The sequence below is a fragment of the Scyliorhinus torazame genome, chromosome 17 (genome assembly GCF_047496885.1).
Source record: "Scyliorhinus torazame isolate Kashiwa2021f chromosome 17, sScyTor2.1, whole genome shotgun sequence".
NCBI classification, from domain to species: domain Eukaryota; kingdom Metazoa; phylum Chordata; class Chondrichthyes; order Carcharhiniformes; family Scyliorhinidae; genus Scyliorhinus; species Scyliorhinus torazame.
The window spans coordinates 70,479,277-70,503,015 of record NC_092723.1 but is presented as its reverse complement, the minus strand read 5'-3'; the positions used below and the strand labels follow the sequence as shown (position 1 = coordinate 70,503,015).

At 46.4% G+C, this 23,739-nt stretch overlaps 1 protein-coding gene across 6 annotated transcripts in view; it reads left to right on the top strand.

The window, feature by feature from the left end:
• The first annotated feature begins 14,536 nt into the window (after nt 1–14,536).
• The window catches only part of tead3a (TEA domain family member 3 a), a 346,400-nt gene continuing 337,197 nt past the window's right edge, over nt 14,537–23,739 (top strand). For 4 of the 6 annotated variants that reach the window (XM_072480605.1, XM_072480601.1, XM_072480606.1 and 1 more), the window contains exons 1-2: nt 14,537–14,729; nt 15,061–15,270. The gene's annotated coding sequence lies outside the window, so the exon portion shown is untranslated. The remainder of the gene's footprint in view (nt 14,730–15,060; nt 15,271–23,739) is intronic. The other 2 variants (XM_072480607.1, XM_072480604.1) reach the window with 2 other exon arrangements.

Genomic DNA, 23,739 nt, shown 5'->3' with positions numbered 1-23,739 from the left:
TCTTGAGTCGCCAGGTATCTTTCTGATACCGCCACGTGGTTCAAGTCCGAGTAATGATCAATAATCCAACACATCGCTTAGTAAGAGTTAAATCAACGCACATTTATTATATACAGTAATCAATACTTATACATTAATTCTACTTCTAAGCTACTTCCTACAACTAACAGGCCAATACTTAACTTTGGAAATGGCCCTCCAGGTCAGGGAAACGAATGGCCTTTCATATGGGTTCTGAGCCTGTGGGATTCAAAGCTGGTACAGGTCGATAGCCTATCTCGTAGCGAGCGTTGAAGTAAGACTTACGATATTAGCAGCTGTTGCAGAAGGTCAGCAGAAGGGTCTCGAAGGATGGAGAGAGGAGAAGAAGGGTCGATTTGAACTTGGGCTCTATTCTTATAGTCCCCAGGGGCTTCCCGCCTTTCGGGGCGGACCCTGTACCTGGTTCCAAGTGATTGGACTTCGTCCCAATCACTTGATTAGATATTCTCCAATGCTGGAGCGATTCCTTGATCGATGGGTGGTTTTGGGGTGGTCGTTCACCTCTCTTTGTGTAGGCTCCTGCTGGCGCCAAAAAGTCTGGGTTGGCTTTGTGTGTCTAATTTGTTGCACATTGTTCCCGGGGATTGCTAATTAATATTCAGATGGCTGGTGTGTTGTTATGCTGATGGCTGCAGGTATCGATTCTGTCTGGCCTCCCCAGAGGCGAATACACAGTTTTACCTGCAGCTGCCTGTTTGAGTCCTGTTGGCTGATTTTCCCATCAGCCTCTTCCGTTTGCCATTTTAAATCGGGGTTAGCCATTCTAAATCGGGAGTTAGCCATTTTAACTGGCTACAGTATAGAGGCCAAAAGGGATGAGTGGAAGGTCGCACATTTTGAAATGAGGAATCATAGGTGATGGATGGACAGGACATAAGATGGCATGGATGGGGCATGTGGAATGTGCGGTGGGGGTAAAGGGGTCTAAGGAGTGAGGGCTGGAGGGTCTTTCTGTTTTAATTTTAACTGGGACAAAGTCCCACAGCATCGAGGCTGGCCTTTTAACCAGCCCAGCAGGTCTGTGGCTGTCTGCGAGCATTTTCCTAGGTCAGGTCACCCTAGTTGAGAATTTTCCTGATTCCAACTACTTGTTTTGAGGATTAAAGTACAGCCTGCCATAATATTCTTTTATAAATTAATAAACATTATTTCAATGCCCTCCCACAAGGCACATCAGTGAGTTTGAATGTAACTCCATTGGTAAAAAGGGTCACAACCTAAACTTCTGCCCCCTCACAGGGATGGAGGCCCTGCCTCAGAGAGCCACTGCCCATCCGATTGGCCAGCAGTTCTGCATTCCCAGCAGTGCACATGCCAGGAATGAGACTAAAAGTATGTCCCAGGCGCTAAATCCAGGACCAGCCGGGGCTGTGAGTTGTCTCACGGCACAGGAGAGATGGTAATGAGAGGGTGATGTGGGTCTTAATGGAGGCACTGCATTAGGAGTTGCGGTGGGGGTAATAGGGAGCACCCATGGTGGGGGGTGGGGAGCAAACTATGTGCCCAGTGTGGAGGGGGACTCTTGAGTGAGGTGTCCCTATCCTTCCTGCCCGAGGTCCCAGCAGGGGAACCTGCAGAATCCCCCACCCCTGAAACCCCCCCCGCCAGTCTTTAAATTTTGGCTGAGGGGGAAGTGGCTCTTAAGTGGTTAGTAATTGGCTTTGATGGGGCGAGGGTGGTTGGGCTGCCCTGGGCCTCACCCGCCCCATGTAAACTTACAGGCACGTTGCAGGTGGACGATGGAGTTGCGAGATAGCCATTCAGTGAAATTTTACCCCCCTCCAAACACTCCCCAACCTCCCCGCCAGACCTACAAACCCACCAGCAGGATATCAGAAAGTTCTGCCTCTGACTTCTCTGTCCCTCAATTATGAAGCGACATTTGCAAATTTCCGATCCAAAGGCACATTTACCGAATCTTGGGAGCTCCAGAAATGTATGACTAATGTATCTGTAATTTCCTCACTCACTTATTTTAACAGCCTTGGATGTAGACAATCAGATCCTGGAGATTCATCAGCGTTAAGTCCCATTATTGATGCCAGTAACAAATTTGAACTTACATTAAACCTACTAGTTTCCTCCCTTTCACTTATTTTGAGGATCCCTGGTAACGTCTGGTATTTTGACCTTTTCTTCCCCTCTGAAAATAGATGCAAAGTGTTAATTTAAATCTAACATTTCCTACCAATCATTTCATCCTTTCGTGAGTTCACATTTCCTTAACTTTGCGTTTCTCTTCATAAATTTATATATTTTAAAAAATAAATTTAGAGTATCTACTTTTTTTTTTCCAATTAAGGGCAATTTAGTGTGGCCAATACATCCACCCTGCACATCTTTTTTGCCCACGCAGACAAGGGGAGAATGTGCAAACTCCACACGGACAGTGACCCAAGGCCGGGATCGAACGCGGATCCTCGGCGTCATGAGGCAGCAGGGCTAACCACTGTGCCACCATGCCGCCAATAAATTTATATTGTTGCTGGCTTTTGAAATTTCTCACACGTTTTCTCTTTGGCCCTCTCCTCTATCAGGAACCAGACTCTAAGATGGCGTTGGTGGCCATGGGCTTTCATTGGATTGGCCCATAATTATGTTTGGGCAAAGCACTGCAGTGGCTTGCAATTGCCTTTTGCAGTGTGGCTGACCAGGAAACATTCCCGCTGTTACCGTCTGCCATCAGGTGTATTGGAAAAATAGTTTGTCAGTCAACCTGCTTGGCCGGGTAACGAATTCACCTTCAGTGGTCTTCAATTCCTGGAGTGGGGCTTGAACCCAGAGCTCCTAGTCCAGAGGTAGGGATACTACCCACTGCACCACAATAATAATAATCTTTATTAGTGTCACAAATAGGCTTACATTAATACTGCAATGAAGTTACTGTGAAAAGACCCTAGTCACCACAACGGTCAAAAGGCTTCAACTCTGTTTCAGTATCCATGGTATTCCAGAGGTCTTGGTTTCTGATAATGGGACACCTTTTACCAGAGCAGAATTTAGGGCTTTCATGAGGACAAATGGGGCACGCCACGTTCGGACCGCACCATGTCACCCCATGTCCAATGGTTTGGCAGAGTGGGCAGTCCAGATGGACAAACGTGGGATGAGCAAACATCGTTTGGAGCATTTTCTTTTCTGCTACCACACCACATGGCATGTCGCCGCCAACGTGGCATCAGCAGAGCTCCTTATGGATCGTTAGCTTCGCACTACCCAATATAGGCATGAGGATATGCCATGGACAGGAGCAGCTGGAACTTAGCACTGGCAGGCATGCTCCGCCTTGATGGTACACGGCAAGCGACATGGTTCACATGCAAAATTTTGGAGACAGCGTGAAGTGGGTCCTGGGCACTGTCGTTCGGCAAACCGGGCCCGTATCGTACTGGGTTCGCTGGCAGGACCGGGAATCAAACTGGTGACATGACCACCTCCGCAGCAGATGTTCCATATTGAACAATACTCTTTGGGAGGGCCCAGCGCAGCCTCTGGACATCCCGCCTCCGCCACCATCACCTCCAGCGCCGTCTCACGAGAATCTCGATGCTGAAATGCCCGATGCCAATGATTCAGACTCCAAGGTGGAGGTGACACCGCCGTATGTTGCCAGGGACCAGCCTCCAGACGACCGGCCTCCGGGGGCATACCACCAAGACGCTTGGCGAGGGAACGTCAGTCCGTTGACTGCTGTACGCCGATTAAGCTACCTGTGAGTCTCGTGAAGTTCGAGCTTCCCCACTAAAAGGCAGAGTTTCCTCATCAACGGGAGAGCAAATCAGGACATAAATCACCCCGACCCGAGTGTGGGCTGGACGCGAGTCGTCCCTTTTGGGACCAGTGTACAGTCTACATCAATAAACGTTTCATTTCCTTCCGCTCCTGTTTGGTTGCTTCCTCAAACTCAACAGTTTGTGACTCTCTGTTCACCCCCTCAAGCCTGATATTGTATTCTATCATATGGTCATCATTTGTTAAAAATCCCTTACCATCAGATTGCTAACTAATTCTGATTATTGCTCATCACTAAATGTAGAACGTTATGTTTCCTTGTCAGTTCTGAAAGATTGTTCTGTATCTGTTCTAGAAATTCATTGCCTTTACCACTGCAGCTGTGCAGCTTTTCCTAGTCTATCTGAAAGTTTAAATATCCATTAATAACAATCTGTTTTTGTTACATGTTTCCCACAACCACTGCCATCTAGAAGGACAAAGGCAGCAGATTCATGGGAACCCCATCACCTGGAGGTTCCCCTCCAATTCACACACCATCCTGACTTGGAAATATATTGCTGTTCCTTCACTGTCGCTGGGTCAAAATCCTGGAACTCCCTCCCTAACAGCAGAGTGGATGTACCTACACCTCAGGGACCGCAGCGGTTCAAGAAGACGGCTCATCACCACCTTCTCAAGAACAATTAGGGATGGGCAATAAATACTGGCCTAGCCAGTGAAGCCCACATCTCATGAATGAATTTTTAAAAATCTCTTTATTTATACATTGTCTCCTCCATCGCTAACTACATCTCCACTATCATGAGACCCAGGGACACCTACCAGGGTCTCATGTCCTTTGCTATTCCTTAAATCTACTCAGATCATTTTCACAGCCTGTTCACCTTTACTGAAATCTCTTCTTGTTACTGCGGCAATGTCTTTTATCAGTATTGCTGCTTTCCCTCCTTTCCCTTTTTCTCCCTGTAGACCTTGTCGACCCGAATATTTAACTCCCAAATCGTTCTCAGATTGTAATTCTCCGTAACATCATAAACCTGAAGTTGAATTTGTGCTTCAAATGTGTTTGTTTTCTTTCCTAAGCTATGTTCACTTGTGTACAGGACACTTGCTAGGCGACTATTCTCACCCTGCCCTGTTCTGCTGATCTTCATCTCACTCTCGTCGTGGATTTACCTCACCAACCAGTTTCAACATTCAACATTAACCTCCCATGTTTTATTGCAACACAATCATTGAAAAGAGAATGAAATCCAGCCATTTTATGATGTGTCCTTCCGATCGGCAGTCAATAATTTACTGTCAATTGCAATTGTTCTCTGATCGCTTCCGAGAGTTTATGAACAGTCAGAATCGGTTTGCAATTAGTCCACACAGAGTATTTCAGCCATGGCTGAAGCAGACTTGGTTAACAGTTAAAAGTAAAACCATACCCTTGATCCAAGGTTACTCAATTCTCATCCTTGTTTTCAAGTACCCTCATCATTCCCTACCTTGTAAACTCCTCCAGTCCTACCACCCTCTATCTGCACTCCTCCAATTTTGGTCTTTTGAGCATTCCCACATTTTAACCGTTCTGCCACCAGTGAAAATGCTGTCAGTTGCCAAGGTCTTAAACTTTGGAAATCCATCAATAAACCCTCTCTCCTCCTCCCGCCTCCAGCTTAAGACACGACTTAAAACTGACAAGCTTTAACCATCCACTTTATCTCCTTATGTAACTTAGTATCAAAGTTTGATTCATAATGCTCTTTTTTTCAATAAATTTAGAGTATCCATTGTTTTTTTTAAATTAAGGGGCAGTTTTAGTGTGTCCAATTCACCTAACCTGCACATCTTTGGGTTGTGGGGGTGGAACCCGCGCAGACACGGGGAGAATGTGCAAACTCCACACAGACAGTGACCCGGGGCCGGGGTCGAACCCAGGTCCTCAGCGCCGTGAGGCAGCATTGCTACCCATTGCCCCACAATGCTCCTCGAGACACCTTGGGATATTTTGTTATGTTAAAGACACTTGTTTGTCTTGATCTCCCCTCATGCCTTTTCTGAGCGCAACTTGTTCATGAGGGGCAGCACGGTGGCGCAGTGGTTAGCTCGGCTGCCTCACGGCATTGAAGACCCAGGTTCAATTCCGGCCCCAGGTGTGGAGTTTGCACTTTCTCCCCGTGTTTGCGTGGGTCTCACCCCCACAACCCAAAGCCGGCTTCATGTTCACGCCATCACTAAGACCACCTACTTCCACCTCTGTGTCTTCACCCAACTCAACTGATCAGCTGCTGAGTCCTCTCATTGGTGCCTTTGTTGCCCCCATAGACTTCAGTGGTGCGTTTGGAAAGTCTCCATAAAACAATTGGAAACCTGATTTTAAGAGCCATGATGTCTGGTTCCTTTCTGATACTTGGAATCGACGAGATGAAAGTGTTGTGGGTGTTTAATTGTTTCAAGGACATTAAATGACACGGCACTGCACATATCCATGACTCAGTATCAACCCAGTTTCTGATTTACTGTACTGTACAAAACGGCCTGTAATTGGCGATCTCGTTTAGCGAGGCTCCAAGGATGACTGGTGGAGGTAATGGAGATGGCCCATTGCAGCAGAATGGGTTGCTCTTTTGTGCTTGTGGTTGAGTTTTGGTGTTGGCAGCCGTCAGTGCATGGCGGATTTTGTGTAAAAGAAAAAATCCCGAGCTCGGAGTGTTTCAGACTGGGAGAAAATGCAAAATAAACATGAGAGCTTTTGCATGTGCCTCAGAGACAACTCAAAAGCACAAATGTGCATGATGCAAGAAAATACTTTGCATTACAATGGCAGTTGTTATGGAAGCAGATACCAATTACCACAAACATCATTCCAGTACATGATTGACCAGTTCATCTGGTTTGGCCTAGGGAGGAAGACCGGTTACTGCAGATATAAATAAAACTATGCCCCTGCTGCAAATCTGAAATAAAAACAAAAAGTGCTGGAAACACTCAGTAGGTCTGGCAGAGTTAATGTTTCGAGCCTGTGTGACTTCTTCAGAACTTCAGGAGCGGCTCGAACAGATCCTTGCTCTTTTTTTAAGAGGTTCGATTGGATCTACTTTAAAACATCACCGAAATGGACCTTGTGTAACCCCTGGGTTGAAAGGAAACTAACCCCTAATCAGACAGTCTCTCGCAAAGCAGCTCCACCGTATCAGCTGAATGTAGACATTTAGATTCTGGGGTGGGGTTTGAACTAACAACCTTCCTACTCAGGTTATGGTGCTGCCATCAGATATTCATGTGTGAATCCTAAGGAATGGTATTGACAGCACTTATTTCATATGGTTCTAAATGTCCACGCGCAATTACACAGGACAGCATTGCTCCCACCCGTCAAAAAATGCATTCTTGTTCTGTGTCGACTGGCGAAGTGCTGATCGTCTTGCAGTGTGGCTGACAGTACCGTCGACATCGCAACTTGTCAGCGTTAAACCAGGCAGCAGCTTTTAGACAGGGGATTCAGGGCCTGTTGTCACATTTTCCAATGATGACGCTACGCTTTTTTCCTGGGTGGAACCTCAATGGGCCACTCACAAATGGTCCTCATTTCCCTTAAAATCTGGATTGTTCCGTTTTAAATCAAACAATCTCGGTAAATTATACCAAGGTGCAGGGATCATTACAGAGAATTTTTAATCCATATACTAACTATTGGTTATAACTACACTGCCATAAATCTCCACTCTGAATGACAAATTTAATAAATGCTTATCACCTAAATAGGGCACTGGTTCTCGATTGCGTTGTGTTATTTACATAAAGTAGATAAACAGACCAAAAAAAAAATTAACAGTGATTAAAACAGCCATTTCAATAAAACAATGAATGCGTAACCATCAGTGGAGGGCGGATTTTGTGTGAAAGAAAAAATCCAGAGCTCGGAGATTTGTCATTAAATTTGTCATTCAGAGAGTGGAGATTTATGGCAGTGTAGTTATAACCAATAGTTAGTATATGGATTAAGAATTCTCAGTAATGATCCCTGCACCTTGGTATAATTTACCTAGATTGTTTGATGTGTAACCATGACTCAGAATCACAGAATTGTTACAGCACAGAAGGAGGCCGTTTGGCCCACCATGTCTGCTCTGGCCCTCTGAAGGAGCAATACACCTAGTGCCACTCCCAACTCCAACCCCCCCCCCCGCCACATTTACCCTGTAATGCTACACATTCTTCCTTTTCAGACAATTCAATCACTCTTACAAACCATGATTGAACCTATCTCCACCACGCTCTCAGACAGTGCATTCTGGATCCTAACCACTCGTCGCCTGAAAAAATGTTTTTCTCATGTGGCCATTGCCTCTTTTGTCAATTACCGTAACTCTTTAGGTTCTTGATCTTTCTACCAATGGGAGCTGTTTTCCCCTTTATACTCTATCCAGACCCCTCATAATTTTGAATATCTTTATGAAATCTCCTCTCAACCTTCTCTTCCCTCAGGAAAACCGTCCCAACCACACTAACCACACTACATTTCTTGTCCATTCGCAATTGTCCTTGAGGAGGTGGTGGTGAGCTGCCTATTTGAACGGCTGTAGTCCATGTAGTGTAGGTAGATGCACAGTGCTGTTAGGGAGGGAATTACAGGGAATTTAACCCAGCATCAGTGAAGGAACAGCGATATATTTTCAAATCAGGATTGTGGGTGGCTTGGAGGAGAACTTCCAGCTGGTGGTGTTCCTATGTATCTTCTGCTCTTGTCCTTCTAGACGGGGGTGGTTGTGGGCTGGGAAAGTGCTGCCTAAGAAACCTTGGTGAGTTCCTGTAGTGCATCATAAGACATAGGAGCGGAAGTAAGGCATTCGGCCCATCGAGTCCACTCCACCATTCAATCATGGCTGATCAAGTAGATGGTACACACGGCTGCTATTGTGCGTCAGTGGTGGAGGGAATGAATGTTTGTGGATTGGGTGACAATCAAGTGGGCTGCTTTGTCTTGGATGGTGTAGAGCTTCTTGAGTATTGTTTGGCACATAGGAACAGGAGCAGGCCATTCAGCCCATCGCGCCTGTCCTGCCATTTAATGAGATCATGGCCGATCTGCGGCCTAACTGCTTATGATAGAAGGAAAGTCATTGTTGAAGCACCTGAAGATGGTTGGGCCTTTGACACTATCTTGAGGAACTCCTGCAGTGATGTCCTGGAGCTGAGATGATGGACCTCCAACAATCACAACCATCTTCCCTTGTGCCAGGTATGACACCAAACAGTGGAAAGATCCCCCCTCGATTCCAAATGACGCCAGTTTTGCTAGGACTCCTTGATTCCATACTCAGTCAAATGTGGCCTCGGTGTCAAGGGCAGTCACTCTCACCTCACCTCTGGAGTTCAGCGCTTTTGTCCGTGTTTGAACCGAGGTTGAAATGAGGTCAGGAGCTGAATGACCCTGGAGAAAACCAAACTCAGTGAGCAGATTATTGCTAAGTAAGTGCCGCTTGATAGCGCAGTTATTAACCCCTTCCATCACTTTATCAATGATCGAGAACAGACTGATTGAGCGGTAATTGGCTGGGTTGGATTTGTCCTGTTTCTTGTGTACAGGACATACCTGGGCAATTTTCCACATTGTTAGGTAGGTGCCAGTGTTATAGCTGTACTGGAACATCTAGGCTAGGGGTGTGGCAAGTTCTAGAGAACAAGTCTCCAATACTATTGCCAAAATATTGTTGGGTCCCATAGACCTTTGCAATATCCAGCGTCTTCAGCCGTTTCTTGATATCATGTGGAGTGTATCAAATTGACTGAAAAATGGCATCTGTGATGCTGGGAACCCCCAGAGGAGACTGAGATGGATTATCCACTAAGCACTTCTGGCTGAAGATTGTTGCAAAACTTCAGCCTTATCTTTGCACAGGTGTCAAGGACAGCATAAAGGCTAAAGAAAAAGTATACAAAGTGGCGAGGATTAGTGGGAGACCAGAGGATTGGGAAGCCTTTAAAAGCGAGCAGAGGACAACTAAAAAGCAATAAGGGGGAAGAAGATGAAGTATGAGTGCAAGCTAGCTAGTAATATAAAGGAAAACAGGAAGAGAGTTTTTTCAATATATAAAAGGTAAGAGAGAGGCAAAAATAGACATTGGACCACGAGTAATAATAGGAAACAAAGAAATGGCAGATGAACTGAATACTTTCTTTGCATCAGTCTTCACGGTGGAAGACACCAGTGGGATGCCAGAGCTCCAGGAGAACCAAGGGGCAGAGGTGAGTGCAGTGACCATTACTAAGGCGGAGGTTCTGGGGAAACTGAAATGTCTGAAGGTGGATAAGTCACCTGGATCGATGGACTACACCCCAGGGTCCTAAAAGAGATAGCTGAGGAAATTGTGGAGGCGTTAGTGATGATCTTTCAGGAATCACTGGAGGTAGGAAGGGTCCCAGAGGACTGGAAGGTGGCTAATGTAACACCACTGTTTAAGAAGGGAGGGAGGCAGAAGCCGGGAAATTATAGGCCGGTTAGCCTGACTTTGGTCATTCGTAAAATTTTAGAGTCTGTTATTAAAGATTAGATCGCGAAGCACATGGAAGTGCATGGTAAAATACGACTGAGTCAGCACGGCTTTGTCAAAGGGAGGTTGTGTCTGACAAATCTGTTAGAGTTCTTTGAGGAGGTAACAAGCAAATTAGACAAAGGAGAACCAGTGGACGTGATTTATTTAGATTTCCAGAAGGCCTTTGACAAGGTGCTGCATAGGAGACTGTTAAATAGGTTAAGAGCTCATGGTGTTCAGGGTAAGATCCTGGCATGGATAGAGGATTGGCTGACTGGCAGAAGGCAAAGAGTGGGGATAAAGGGGTCTTTTTCAGGATGGCAGCCGGTGACTAGTGGTTTGCCTCAGAGGTCTGTGCTGGGACCGCAACTTTTTACAATATACATTAATGATCTGGAAGAAGGTACTGAAGGCACTGTTGCTAAGTTTTCTAAATGGGGAAATGCTTCGGAAAGCAGAAGCACAAAGGGACTTGGGAGTCCTTGTTCACGATTCTCTTAAGGTTAATGTGCAGGTTCAGTCGGCAGTTAAGAAGGCAAATGCAATGTTAGCAGTCATGTCAAGAGGGCTATTGTACAAGACCAGGGATGTACTTCTGAGGCTGTATAAGGCTCTGGTCAGACCCCATTTGGAGTATTGTGAGCAGTTTTGGGCCCCATATCTATGGAAGGATGTGCTGGCCTTGGAAAGGGTCCAGAGGAGGTTCACATGAATGATCCCTGGAATGAAGATCTTGCCGCATGAGGAACGTTTGAGGACTCTGGGTCCGTACTAGTTGGAGTTTGGAAAGATGAGAGAGGATCTTATTGAAATGTACAAGATACTGCATGGCCTAGATTGAGTGGATGTGGAGACAATGTTTCCACTTGTAGGAAAAACTAGAAACAGAGGACACCATCTTAGATTAAAGGGACGATCCTTTATAACAGAGATGAGGAGGAATTTCGTCAGCCAGAGGGTGGTGAATCTGTGGGACTCTTTGCCGCAGAAGGCTGTGGAGGCCAATTCACTGAGTATCTTTAAGACAGAGATAGATAGGTTCTTGATTAATAAGGGGATCAGGGGTTATGGGGAGAAGGCAGGAGAATGGGGATGAGAAAATATCAGCCATGATTGAATGGCAGAGCAGACTCGATGGGCCAAGTGGCCTAATTCTGCTCCTATGTCTTATGGTCTTATGTGCTGGGCTCCTCCATCATTGAGGATCGGGATATTTGTGGAGCTTCCTCCTCCATTGAGTTTAATTGTCCACCACCATTTACGACTGGATGTGGCAGGACTGCAGAGCTTAAATCTGATCCGTTGGTTGTGAAATTGCTTAGCTCTGTCTATTACTTGCTCCTAATGCTGTTCACCACACAAGTAGTCCTGTATGTACCTTCACCATGTTGGCACACCATTTGTAAATATGCCTGGTGTTGCTCCTGGTATGGTCAAGTATGTTTTTCCATCTTGTTGGTTCCCTCACCACCTGCCAGAGATCCAGTCCAGCAGAAATGACCTTTAAGACGCAACCACCAGTAGCACCAGAAATGGTACTACTGAGTCACTCTTAGTGTTGGACTTTGAAGCCTCCACCCAGAGTACATTCTGCACCCTTGTCACCTTCAGTTCTTCCTCCAAATGATGTTCAACATGAAGGAGTTGGGGGGGGGGGGGGAGAGGAGGGGGGGGGGGGGGGCGGCGGGGGGGGGGGCAGGGGGGGAGGCTGAGAAAAAGTGCGGTTATCGGCAGGCGGTTTCCTTACCCATGTTTGACCTGATGCCATAAAACTTCATTGGGTCCACAGTTGATGTTGAGGACTCCCAGGGTAACACCCTCCCAATTGTATGCTACTGTGCCGCCGCCACCTCTGCAGGACTCCCATTGTGCTGAGAATCATAGAATCGCTACAGTGCAGAAGAAGGCCATCCAGCCCATCGAGTCTGCGTCAACCCTCCAAAACAGCACTCTACCTCGGCCCATGCACCCACACCCACCCTATCCCCACAATCCCAAAGCTGCACTTAAACATTTAGACACTAAGTGGCAATTTAGCATGGCCAATCCACCTAACCTGCACATCTTTAGACTGTGGGAAAAAACTGGAGCACCCGGAGGAAACCCACGCACACATGGGGAGAACAGGCAAGCATTACACAGTCTCCCACGGTCAGACTGAACACGGGTTCCTGATGCTGTGAGGCAGCATTGTTAACCACCGTGCCACCGTAGTAAAAGCTGATGCTCTGGTGCAGTACAGAGGGGTTGCCCCACTGCTGGAGGTGCTGTCTGTCAGATGAAGTGCTAAATATGCACCATTGTGGAGAGGAGCAGCAGGCAGCTCTCCTTGGGATCTTGGTCAATATTTATCCCTCAATCAACATCACAAAGAACATCGACTGATTGCTTTCACTTTGCAGTTTCGGGGAGCTTACTGTGCACAATTTGGCTACCTTACAACAGTGACCACACTCTATTGACTGTAAATTCACTTGAGTCAACCTGAGGTTGTGAAAGGTGCTATTTAAAGACAAATCTCTTCTTTCTCTGAATAAATTATGGTGGCACTGCTGCCTCTCAGCGCCAGGGACCCCGGTTCAATTCCGGCCTTGGATGACTGTGGGGAGTTTTCAAATTCTCCGTGTGCCTGTACGAGTTTCCGCCGGGTGCTCCGATTTCTTTCCACCGTCCAAAGATGTGCATGTTAGGTGGATTGGCCATGCCAAATTGCTCCTTTGTGTCAGGATGTGTAGGTTAGGTTATGGAGATAGGGTGGGGGAGTGGGCCTGGTTGGACTGCTCTTTTGGAGGGTCGGTGCAGGCGCGATGGGCCGAATGGCTACCTTCCTTGATGGGTAGCACAGTGGTTAGCATTGTGGCTTCACAGCGCCAGGGTCCCAGGTTCAATTCCCTGCTGGGTCACTATCTGTACGGAGTCTGCACATTCTCCCTGTGTCTGCATGGGTTTCCTCCGGGTGCTCCGGTTTCCTCCCACAGTCCAAAGATGTGCAGATTAGGTGGGTTGGCCATGCCAAATTGCCTTTAGTGTCCAAAAAAGGTTAGGAGGGGTTGGGGGGATAGGTTGGAAATAAGGGCATAAATGGGTTGGTGCAGACTCGACGGGCTGAATGGCCTCCTTCTGCACTGTATGTTCTATGTTCTGCACTCTTGGTATTTTATAAGGGGAGTACCGTCCATAAACCTCTCTATGTCAGCATTAAAACTCTTCCTGTAAATCACTCTTTAAAACCTAATTGACCAGACTGTTAGCCCTCACCCCGCCCTAATATCTTTGTTACATTGTCACATTTTCTCTGATTACATTTCTTTGGAGTGCTTTGGGATGGTCCACTGCATGTGAGACGTTCTATGCTTAGAAATGTTTTAAAATTGTTGTTAAAAGGTGTTGCATAAAACGCATTTTGTGGAATTAAGACTTTGAATAGAAGGGGGAGGGTAGAGGAGGGAAGAGATTATTTTTGCAAATCGTGCAAAAACAATTTGTGGCCGATAATTTGAAGAGGAAATGACATTGAGCCCTTGTTCCTGCTTTCGCCAGGTGAGGTCTCCCTCGCTGCCATCATGGATTCAGGATTGGGCCAATGGGATGAATTAGAACTGTATTTCCACACATGTCAGGGTCTCCCACTCTTTAGATGGCGCTTTTACCGGGAGGCTGTGCCTCCTGAGTTTATGAAAAGTTCTTCCCACCAGTCCCATGAAGTTCTTTGGCTGGGAGATAGAGAGAGAGGGGAGGGGAGGGCAAAGGAGTTTTTGGGGGAAAAAAAGCCTGACGTCAGGGGCTAATATGGTAGTGTCACTTTAAGATGGGGGAGTGATCAGAACTTCACTTATCCAATTTCAGGGATCGCCTGCAAATGGAGGTCTTGTTGAGAAAATAGAGCATCAGGATCCAGCCGGAGGGGGAGGCACCAATGCTCACTCCAGACTTGAGGCTAAAAGTACCCTCCTTGCCAACACAATGCGCTGATCGGAAGTCCCAGGGAAAGCTGGCTCACCAAGAGGGACAAAGTGTCAGGACTGGCTGGCTGGCGGAGGAGGCTAACTTTGGTGGAGTTGGGAGGCGGGCGGAACTTCTCCACAAAGTTGCTTAGCTCCTCCTCCTGTGTTCTTCGAGATTGATTTCATACCGAATCTCATTCTTGAAATTCCACCATCGCTGTCAACTTCGGGAAATATTTGAACGGGAGGAGGAGGAGGAGGAGGAGGAGGAAGGGGGGGGGGGGGGGGAGGAAGTGAGCAAAAGTCGAGAAGCAACAAAAGTTTTTAAACTTTTTTTTAAACGAAATAAAAAAACAATTTTAGGGAGTATTACGGGGGGGGGGAACCTTTCACGGGTCGTTGTCTGGGGAGTTTTTGTTTTAACATCCCCCCCCGCCCCCCTTCTCTATTCCCCTGTTTCTATAACAGGGGCACTTTTCAGGAGGTGAGTCTTTTTGTCAATTTCATTTGGGTCAATTTCACTGCGGAATCCGCTCTGCTCAAATCGGCGCAGGGAAAGGGAGGGAGAGAGAGAGAGAGAGGTCTGAACAAATCTTTGTCATATTTTACATTTTTGTAAAACACGAACTTCCGCAGGGGGAAAAAAAAGCGAGGAGGAGGGGGGGAGAAAGAAAGCGAAGTGTTTTCGGGCCGCTTGTTGGGTGTTTTGTTGATTTTATTTTCTCCTTGTAGCTGGATTTAGGTTTTTTTAAATCAGTGACCATGTTGTGTTCTCTCTCTCTCTCCCACTCTCTCTCACACACAAACACACGCAGCGGCGGAAAGTTTTCCAAAGTTTGTCTCGGCCACCAGAAACTTTTTGTTGCTGCTCTTTCGAAGTCGAAGATTGTCACCTGGAAGGGTGGGTGGGAAGGAAGGAGGGAAAAGACCCCCCCCCCTCCCCGAGCAGGTGTTAATCGGTTTGGAGGTCAGCTGGATAACTATAGGAGATCCCAAGATTTGATTTTCGGTAAAGTTTTACAAGGGTAAGTGAAATATTTCGAACTCTTGTCAACGCTGCTGGAATTGTAATTTAAAAAAAAATGAAACACTTTATCTCCCCTCCTTTCTCCCTTTCTTTCCGACGTTCGTTTCATTTATTATTCATCGAGTACTTCGCCTATCTGACCAATTTGCGTTTGAAATCTTCTACAGATGATCGGTTTTAAGCGAGTGGGTGTCATCTGTGAGACTGGGAGCAAGTTGTGGGGGTTTGAGAATGGCCGCTCCAATTCTACATAAAACTTTCCTCCTCCTCGGGGACCCTTCGGAGGAAATAAATATGAACGCCAAAATATTCAAGTTCCTTTCCCCCCCCCCCCCCATTGTTCTCCAGCTCAACTCGTTTATGCTTCTCAAGCTCTGTTTTATTTGGGTTCTTGCTCCTGGTTTTATGTGTATACATAATGTGGGGGATTGGTAACGATAACTATTCAATTAAAGTTTTTTTTAAAAAATTTGTTCTGTTAATGCACACTTGTGTCATTTCCCATTGTTCCATGGTGCCGGGGGGGGGGGGGGGGAGGAGGAATGTGATGGGTCTGCATTTGTCTAGCGCCTGTCCCCGCCCTCAGAGCGTTGCCCTCTTGAAGACCCGTACTCCAGCTCGGTTTGACACTGTTTACTGTAGACATTGTAATTGAACAGCAGGGATTTCAAAGCTGGAATCTTTGATTTCAGGGCAAGTGTGCCGGCTAAATCTTATGAGAATGACTGTCCTCCTTGTAGTTTATGATGTGTGAATTTGGTGTAGTTTACAGCTTGGATTTGTTGTTTTGAGCTGTGCTGATTTAATCAATTTGCGCCCTGGTTAGAATAAATCGCTGATAATAGAGGTGAGATATAGACTGTCCATACTGCTGGAGTGGCTCTGAGGTCGATTGCCTTTTTTGTTGAATGTCCTTCTGCATCAAGGGCACCATACTGTCAGTGACTGTTGGCAGAAATGTTGCTTTAAAAAAAAAAATCCCCCGCCCCAAGCAAAGCACAAGGTATAAATAATTTTGGCTCTTGGGAGTCAAGTGCCTCCTCACCAATTGCCCACTGCCATCCAATATTTAAAACCAACTCCCTCCTACATGTAGAGTGGCTCAGCCAGCTCTGTCCAGAGAGGTTAACCAGACTGCCCCATGTTATAGAGATGCTCCCCTCTTCCATCACCAATGGCAAACAGTTGATTTCTTCATTAATGCATGCAGGGGCCGGTGAGTGAGCTAAAGTTAGGTAATTCATTCAAAATTCAATTTCTCAACCATCCGTGCTGGAGCCTGTCTTTCAGTCCACCGGGCACCTTACTTTTTTTAGTTTAGTTTAAAACTGAGAAACCTTGGAGATGAGCCAAGATACATGGACGCAGGAAAGCCATCATGCTGGATGAGGGATGCAGTATGGAAGGATCCTTGCCCCCCCCCCCCCCCCCCCCCCCCCCACACGCACACACCCACACCTCTCTTCCCCAATGGGCTGTGGCTACCAGAGTTGGCATTTTTGAGATGGGTAAGGATATTTTTGTTGGGCAATTCATTTTTTCATTCTTTCGTCGATGTGGGCCTAGCCAACTGGGTCAGCATTTGTTGCCCATCCTTAATTGCCCTCGAACTTGCTGGACTAGTTCAGAGGACAGTTAAGAGTCAACATCATTACAGTGGGTCCAGAGTCACATGGTAAGCACAGCAGATTTCCTACAGGATATTCGTGAACCAGATGGGTTGTTATGAGAATTGATGAGCGTTTAACCATTATTGAGACTAGCTTTCCATTCCAGATTTGTTGGTCAGGTTTAAATTTCACCAGCTGCCATGGTGGAATTTGAACCCATGCCCCCAGAGCATTAGCTTGGGCCTACTGGATTCAAGATTGGGTTCTTGCTCCTCAGCTGTGATTGAATTGAATCATGGAACAGAGTGGATGGGCTGAATGGCCTGCTCCCATTCCAGTAAAAGTTGATGAGGAGATGAGGCATGTGAAGCTCCTGATTGGAAAAACCAGCAGAGTGCAAGAGGAGAGGAAAGATTGCAGTGTGATGTAGAGAACTCCATGGTTTTGAGTTTGAGGAAGGAGACAGTCTGGTGAGTCATGATTTTGGGGATATTGGGATAGGATACCGGAGAAGCAGGAGGTAAAATTCACATTCTTAACTCTTCAGTTGCAGGAAGTGAAAGCTCAACAGCAATGCAGTGAGTCTTGGAAATGTCATGAGAGGGAGAACGAGGCTGAACTTGGAGGCTACAGTATTTTCACACTGGTTAAAAAATGATAGTGACATTAATGTCTAGGTTAACCGCCTGGAAGTTAATCATTATTCATGGCCATTTGGCAGGGAATGGAAGGACAATTATCTTTTTGTAAAGAAAAGCACTTTAATGTCTTGTTATTCATTTTCGGATACCCCTTTATCTCAACACTATCAATGTTATAATGGTGTTGAACAGGGAAATGAAAAATCATAATGAATTAGGGCTTGCCAATCACTTAGAATATTAACCATAACTTGCCCATCATTTATGAGGGTTACTGTGCTAATCATAACTTGCCTATTATTTCAAAGGATGACTGTTAACCTTAACTTTCTCATTGTTTAGAATCGTTACTGTGCTAGCCGTAACTTTCCCGTCATTTAGAAGGGTTTTGTTGCTAACCATAACTTGCCCATCATTGGGAAGGGTTAGTGGTAAACCAGATGACCAATGGTGCCTCCACTGGAGCACAGGGCAAGCAGTGTTACCGGGGAGGTTTGAAATCGGAGTGCCCATTCCTCATGAGTGAGTCAAAATGGTAAATGTCAGGATGGTATTGACTGTGGATGCAGGTTGGCATCTCAAAAGAAGTTTCGATTTCTCTGCAAAAATGGAGGCCATTGTCTGGGCCGGTTTTTCAAAAGGATTGGTTCCAGTGCCATCCTCTTTCCCAGAGTCCTGCAAATATTTCCACATCACGTATTTATCCAATTCCCCTTTGAAAGTCACTGTTGACTCTGCTTCTATTGCCCTTTCAGGCTGTGCACACCGGATCATCATAACTCACTGTATTAAAAGGAATGCAATTATCTTTCTCCGTTAGTTTTTTTGCCAATTACTGTAAATCTGTGGATTACTGCCCCTCCTGCCCTGAAATAAACACTGATGGGACCAAAGGAGGAGATGAAATAAATCAGGAAGTAGAGATTAGACTAGGAGAGGTTTGAGATGTAAGAATTTACCAATCGCATTACAGATCATTATATGGAGAACAGACCCAGCTCCGATTAATTAACTTGGCAAAGTGAGCTCTGGGTCAAACCTGGGGCTTCCCTAGTCTGTCGAACTCCGTTCCACAGACCCGATTTATCAGTGGGCTATCAAAAGCATGTTTCGGAGTTGTCCTGAACAGACCCGAAGTGGCGTTTTTCTGAAGTTGCAGGTTCCTCAGAATTTTGTTTGTTAGGCCAAAGTCAAATTATGGTGTGTAGGGGGAATTACTCTGCCCTAACATTGTTTGTGTGAAGGTGACTGCCTCATGGTTAAGTTGTGTGGTGTTGAAGCTGCCTAGATCTGTTGTCATGAGAATGTCGCTTTAAGAAATGTTTGGCTGGTCATATATTACTGCAGTGATGTCAGAGTGTGGGTGGAGCTGGGCTGTCTGTCAGCTTTTTACTTTTGTTTTAGGCTGTTTGCTGCAGGGTGTGTTTTAGTTTTTTGTTTTCAGTGTTGGAGCTGAAAAGACAGAGCAGGTGTACTGTTGATCTCTCTGCCATGAAAAGACTATCTCTTGATCATTTGGTGAATTCAGAATTATAAATGTTTTCAGTAGTGACTGTAACATGATGTGCTTCTGTTAAAGGTTATGTTTTTTGTAAGTCTTCTGGATGTTAAAAGGACAGCGTAAGCATTACTTAGTGTTGTACTCTTTGGGGGTTGTATTTGAATTAATGGTTGCTAAGATGTTCACTGTTTGTTTTAAAAAGGTTAACTTGAGTTCATAGAATAAACATAGTTTTGCCTTAAAAAATACTTTTCCATTTCTGCTGTACCACACCTGTAGAGTGGGCCGTGTGCTCCCCATACCACAATCTATTAAAAGTTGTGGCGGTAAACTCCATGCTACACTTTGGTGTTCTCTAAACTCTGGCCTATAACACTGTTCAAACAATCGAGCCCTGCCCTGAGCTGAAGAAGGGCTCGGGTCTACTGACCTGCTGGCACTCATTGCCCTGGCTCAGTCTCGGCAGTTCCTGGAGGGCAACCAAGAGCCCATGTTGTCCTAACCTAGCCTGGAGTTGGTGCCTTCAGACAAAGGAGACGTGAAAAAGATTAAATTGGTGGAAAGGGGAGGGAGGTTGAGAGTTGCAGAGTCTGGCGGTAAGTGATTGATTATGGGTGTTCCTGTGGAGATTTTGCACAGAAATGAAAGGATGATTGTATCAATAAGGAAATACTTTAACAAAGTTCCCCTAAATCAGAAAGTGTGCGTTAGCTCAGTTTTTTAAATAAATAAAGGAAGCAGTTTGGATAATTCGCTTCATTTTGCATGAGGCTGAGGGCAGAATGCTTTTTTTTTTTGACTTGTGATTTTCCTCTATTGGCCACAACTCACAGCCTTGGAGGTGGGATTTTTTCCCCTTTGGCTACACCATGCACCTCCATCTCCTGAAGCTGAGGTGTGGTCCTACAAATATTGTAGCCAAGTGGCTGTGCTTCATGTGTGAACCTAGACAGTGAGTGGGGAACAGACCTAGTGGATGCGCCCAATCACGACCTTGTCTGATGTACACTTCCCGCTATTAGTGGACTGTGATTCACCAGGTTCAAGGTCACTTGTGTAGCTGCTCTTATATTTTAAAATCCTTTCTTGGGGTACAGGCATCACTGGCTTGGACGGCACTTATTGCCCCTTCCTTAATTATCCCTGAGAAGGTGAGTGAGGGCCGCCACCATGACCCACTGCAGTCCATGTGCTCCCATGATTTACTATAATACCATCCTTCTTGGGGTGGTAGGCAGAGAGTAGGTAGAAGGCAGAGAGTTGGGATAAAAGGTTCTTTTTCGGAATGACAACCGGTGACGAGTGGTGTCCCGCAGGGTTCAGTGTTGGGGCCACAGCTGTTCTCTTTATATATTAACGATCTAGATGACGGGACTGGGGGCATTCTGGCTAATTTTGCCGATGATACAAAGATAGGTGGAGGGGCAGGTAGTATGGAGGAGGTGGGGAGGCTGCAGAAAGATTTAGACAGTTTAGGAGAGTGGTCCAAGAAATGGCTGATGAAATTCAACGTGGGCAAGTGCGAGGTCTTGCACTTTGGAAAAAAGAATAGAGGCATGGACTATTTTCTAAACGGTGACAAAATTTATAATGCTGAAGTGCAAAGGGACTTGGGAGTCCTAGTCCAGGATTCTCTAAAGGTAAACTTGCAGGTTGAGTCCGTAATTAAGAAAGCAAATGCAATGTTGTCATTCATCTCAAGAGGCTTGGAATATAAAAGCAGGGATGTACTTCTGAAGCTTTATAAAGCATTAGTTAGGCCCCATTTAGAATACTGTGAGCAATTTTGGGCCCCACACCTCAGGAAGGACATACTGGCACTGGAGCAGGTCCAGCGGAGATTCACACGGATGATCCCAGGAATGGTAGGCCTAACATACGATGAACGTCTGAGGATCCTGGGATTATATTCATTGGAGTTTAGGAGGTTGAGGGGAGATCTAATAGAAACTTACAAGATAATGAATGGCTTAGATAGGGTGGATGTAGGGAAGTTGTTTCCATTAGCAGGGGAGAGTAGGACCCGGGGGCACAGCCTTAGAATAAAAGGGAGTCACTTTAGAACAGAGATGAGGAGAAATTTCTTCAGCCAGAGAGTGGTGGGTCTGTGGAATTCATTGCCACAGAGGGCGGTGGAGGCCGGGACGTTGAGTGTCTTTAAGACAGAAGTTGATAAATTCTTGATTTCTCGAGGAATTAAGGGCTATGGAGAGAGAGTGGGTAAATGGAGTTGAAATCAGTCATGATTGAATGGCGGACTGGACTCGATGGGCTGAATGGCCTTACTTCCGCTCCTCTGTCTTATGGTCTTATAAGTCACCTGGTGTCCCATCTGAAGTTGTCTAATTGAACAGAGAGCAGAAATTTAAACCTGGAACATCCTTCCGCACCACTGCATGCCCACACATTTCTTGTTCCCTATTTTCTGCCCTCAGTGGGAAGGTTGGGGTGGGGTGGTTCATAGACATTGCTATCAGCTAATGGACGTGCCTAAATAGCGAGTAGGGAGTCCTCATCTCGGAGTTCCCTCTCCCACCCTCCGGTACCGAAGCTAGCAGACACATTACCTCCAGGAAGGAAGGAATTGGGAATATCGATGGAGGCTGGGATTCCGTTCTGGCCCTCCGATTGTGAGTCCTGTGGGGGCAATGTGCTGCTAGGCTAAACTACAAAGCCCCCTTGCTTGGGAATGTCCGGTGACATTCCAAGCCCAGGCTCTGTGTCTTGAAATGGAGCTGGAGCAGGGGGAACACCTGTCTGACTCCAATTTGCATGTACTGCGGGTATGCAAAAGTGTCCGAGGTGCCATATTTTGAGTGAGGCATTAAATCGAGGCCTGTCTGAAGGGGGTATAAAATTCCACAATGCTATTTCAAGAAGAATGGGGGGGGGGGGGGGGTGTCCTGGGGGTCCAGGGGGTCCAGGCGTGGTGAGAGGAGCCAGGCAAGAAGATGTCTTCTACCTGCTGCACTGGCCAATATTGATCCCTTCGTTATCATCAAATCCCTACAGTGCAGAAGGAGGCCATTCAGCCCATCAAGTCTACACTGGCCCACTGACAGAGCACCCTCCCGTGGCCCACTCCTCCATTATCCCTGTAACCCCACCTAATCTGCAGATCTTTGTACACTAAGGTGCAATTTTACCATGGCCAATCCACCTAACCTGCACATCGTTGGGTCATGGGAGGAAACTGGAGCACCCAGAGGAAACCCATGCAGACATTGGGAAAATGTGCAAACTATACACAGTCATCCAAGGCCGGAATTGTACCTGGGTCCCTGGCACTGAGGCAGCAGTGCTAACCACTGTTTTCCCCCGTGCCGCCCGGTTCACATCAATAAAATGCATTACCTGGTTCTTACACCATTGCTGTTTGTGGGAGTTTGCTGTGCGCAATTGGCTACAGTGTTTCCCTACATTACCACAGTGACTGCACTTCAAAATTACTTCATTGGCTGTAAAACACTTTTACTGGTAGTGTCACTGAGCTAGTGATTCGGAGGCCCAGGCTAATGTTTTGGGGACATGGGTTCAAAACCCACCATAACAGGATGTCAAATTCAATAAATCTGGAATATAAAGCTGGAGCCAGTCTGCTGGTCACCGTTACTACTCTCATTGAATATTGTAAAAACCCATTTGGTTCACTTTAGGGAAGGAAGTCTGCCATCCTTATCGAGTGGATAATGCGAGTCCTTCACAAAGTTACTTGTGTCAGTGTCCTTCGTGGCATCTGCTGTTTCATTGAGCGTGCCGTCTCTGATTCCTCGGCGCTCCCCGTCTGCAGTCATGTCCGCTTCATTGGAATCATCTTCGGTTTCTTGATGCTCCCCGTCTGGAGTCATTTCAGGTTCTTGTGGAAAGGCTCGAGTAGATGAGGTTTAAATTAACGTGGTGTCACTGGAGTCACTAGAAGCCTCACTTTGATTGTCGAGTGCCTCTGTACATACTAACTGAGATCTGTCAGTCTTGCTGAGATGTCGCACATCTTGTATGGGAATTGTGAAGCCTTTGTCACTTGTCACACATACAGTGGGTAGACCTTCAGTGTCGTCTTGTCGGTTAGATGAGCTGGGAGACTGTCAGAGTCTTCTTCTGGTGGCTCAAATAATCTGGGTAGACTGTCATAGTCTTTTTGTTGTTCACGTGAGCTTGGTAGACTGTCATAGTCTGCTGCTAGTTGCTCAGATAAGGTTGCTGGATCTTCATGGTCTTGATCATGCATGGACTGCGCTCTGGAGTCTTGCGTTGCTTCCATCGTGGAGACTTGTCAGCGAGCTCGCTGTGGAGGCTTGTATCGCTCTCTCTGTGGAGTCTGGCATCGTTCCCTGTGTGCAGTCGTGCAGTGGTCTCGCTGTGCATTCGATCTGTGTACTCAACGGAGTCGTGCAGTGGTTTAGCTGTGGAGTCTGTCATCGCTTTCTGTGCGGAGTCGGGGACTCTTCGTGGTGCGTGGACCACTCTCTTGGCAGCAGGCCGCTCTCTGTGGGCTTGTACCGCTCTCTGTCTCTTGGCTTCAGGCCGCAGCAGAATCCTATACTCATGGGTCGGGATGTCATCTATGCTGGGCTGAGGATCCTCAAATCCGAGGAACTCGTCCATGACTGTGTCGGTACAACACATTTCGTTGCGGTTCGGATTAGGTACTGAGATCGCCATGCCCAATGACGTAATCATCGTCTGAGTCGTAGTCTTCAAGGACTAAACCATCT